The sequence below is a fragment of the Balearica regulorum genome, chromosome Z (genome assembly GCF_011004875.1).
Source record: "Balearica regulorum gibbericeps isolate bBalReg1 chromosome Z, bBalReg1.pri, whole genome shotgun sequence".
NCBI lineage: Eukaryota > Metazoa > Chordata > Aves > Gruiformes > Gruidae > Balearica > Balearica regulorum.
In genome coordinates this window covers 26,446,224-26,448,435 of record NC_046220.1, presented here as the reverse complement: position 1 = coordinate 26,448,435, position 2,212 = coordinate 26,446,224, and the positions used below count along the sequence as shown (strand labels likewise).

Sequence of the window (2,212 nt, the reverse complement as noted above, 5' to 3'; positions counted from 1 at the left end):
CTGCAGCCCGTGGTGAAGACCATGGTGAAGCAGGCTGTCCCCCTGCAGCCCATGGAGGAAGGATGAGGGGGTGTAGAGGGGTGTAGATTCCACCTGCAGCCTGTGGAGGACCCCATGCCGGAGCATGTGGAGGCACCTGAAGGAGGCTGTGGCCAATGGGAAGCTCACGCTGGAGAAAGCTCCTGGCCAGACCTGTGGACCTGTGGAGAGAGGAGCCCACGCCAGAGCAGGTTCGCTGGCAGGACTTGTGACCCCATGGGGGACCCATGCTGGAGCAGTTTGCTCCTGAAGGTCTGCACCCCATGGAAGAGACCACGCTGGAGCAGTTCATGAAGGACTGTAGCCCGTGGGAGAGACTCACATTGGAGAAGTTTGTGAAGGACTGTCTCCCGTGAGAGGGACTCCATGCTGGAGCAAGGGAACGTTGAGAGGAGTCCTCCACCTGAGCATGAAGAAGCAGCAGAAACAACGTGTGATGAACTGACCGTAACCCCCATTCCCTGTCCCCCTGTGCTGCTGATGGGGGGCGGAGGTTGAAGCCAGGAGTGAAGTTGAGCCTGGGAAGATGGGAGGAGTGGGGGGAGGTGTTTTAAGATTTGATTTTATTTCTCATTCCTCTACTCTGTTTTGCTTAGTAATAAATTAGATGAATTTCCTCTCTAAATTCAGTCTGTTTTGCTCCTGATGATGATTAGTGAGTGATCTCTCCCTGTCCTTACTCAACCCATCAGCTTTTCATTGTTTTTTTTCTTTTTCCCTGTCTAGTGAAAGAGGGGAGTGATAGAACGGCTCTGGTGGGCACCTGGCCCCCAGTCAGGGTCAACCCACCACAGTCCCTTTTTGGCACCCAACGTGAGGCTCGCTTCGGCAGCACGTATATTAAAATTGGAACAATACAGAGAAGATTAGCATGGCCCCTGCGGAAGGATGACACGCAAATTCGTGAAGTGTTCCATATTTCCACCCCTCGCCTCTGTGAATCACATATTTAAGAATTATCATTAAAATATACATTCAACACAAAAACTTCACAAACACTAATCACATCGACAAGGAAAAAGAAAAAAGAATTCCCCACACCAAAATCAAAACAACTCTATCACAACACCAAACAAGAGTGGACAATCCACACACAAAATCTACCTCTAGTCCCTTCACCACTACTTCACTCTCCAGCTATGTTCTGTTCATGTTTTGCCCGTTACCTCTTCCAATTGTTGTCCTTATCTCAATTTTCTCATGCCCCACGTTGGGCGCCAAAAGGACTGACGTGGTTTAGGCCCAGCCGGCAGCTGAGCGCCACGTGCCGCTCACTCACCCCTCCCCGAGCGGGATGGGGAGAACGGAAAAACAACAGCAAACACTTTTTTTTCATTGTACTCAGAAAGTATAATGAAAATAAGATCACAGAACAGATCCATGTGCTAGGAAAATAATGCATTTTTAAAACTTTGATCCATGTGAGTTATTGAAGAGAATCCTCATCAATATTCACCATAAAAGTCCCTAATCATGAAAAATAGACATTCAGAACTTTGGTGCTTTTCAAGACCTTCCTGATAACAGCACAAAATAACATGATTACTTTGCTGGAGAAGAAGCTAGAGAAATCTTTGCTAGAGAAATTTCAAAAGTAAGTGTAATATCTAACTATTAAAGTCCGTTACACACTAAAAAAGCCTCCCCAAAGTATATGATTAATTAATTTGACATTTCTAAAATGAGATTGGGTATATCTTCTAGAGGTATTCTGAATGAGTTTTTTTAAAAAAGTGTTGGTTGTATATGTGTCCCGTCCCACTCAGGGGGTTAGTGTGAGGTTAAATCTTTTAAATTCTCTGCATGGTAATCAGGAGTAACAACTTTAGAGGTTCAAACTAATCATAAATTTACTTACAACTCTGTGGAACTACAAAAGATAGAGGCTTGGCAAAGGTCATAACAATGCTGAAAATCTAGCAGAACTATGAAAGGTAAGCGTTTAGCAAAACATGTGACGATATTACCCTAATGTGCCGAACATTAAATTAGAGACAAAGAGAGTGATAGAGAGGAAAAGAAAGAGAGAAAGAAAAGAGAGAGAGAGAGAAAAGATATCACCACCCTTCGATCCAGCGATGTTCTGTGCTCACAGTTCTAGTTTTCAGGTGGTGGGCGCAACTGAAAACTTTTTATAACCCAATGTGCCCGCCCCATAGGCGAGGGTCTGTCA

The 2,212-nt window shown here is 45.1% G+C and overlaps 1 non-coding gene across 1 annotated transcript; it reads left to right on the top strand.

The window, feature by feature from the left end:
• The first annotated feature begins 857 nt into the window (after window positions 1-857).
• On the top strand, window positions 858-962 carry LOC142599629 (U6 spliceosomal RNA). Its single transcript, XR_012833207.1, has one exon. It is a non-coding gene; the product is annotated as a U6 spliceosomal RNA (small nuclear RNA).
• Window positions 963-2,212: the final 1,250 nt, after the last annotated feature.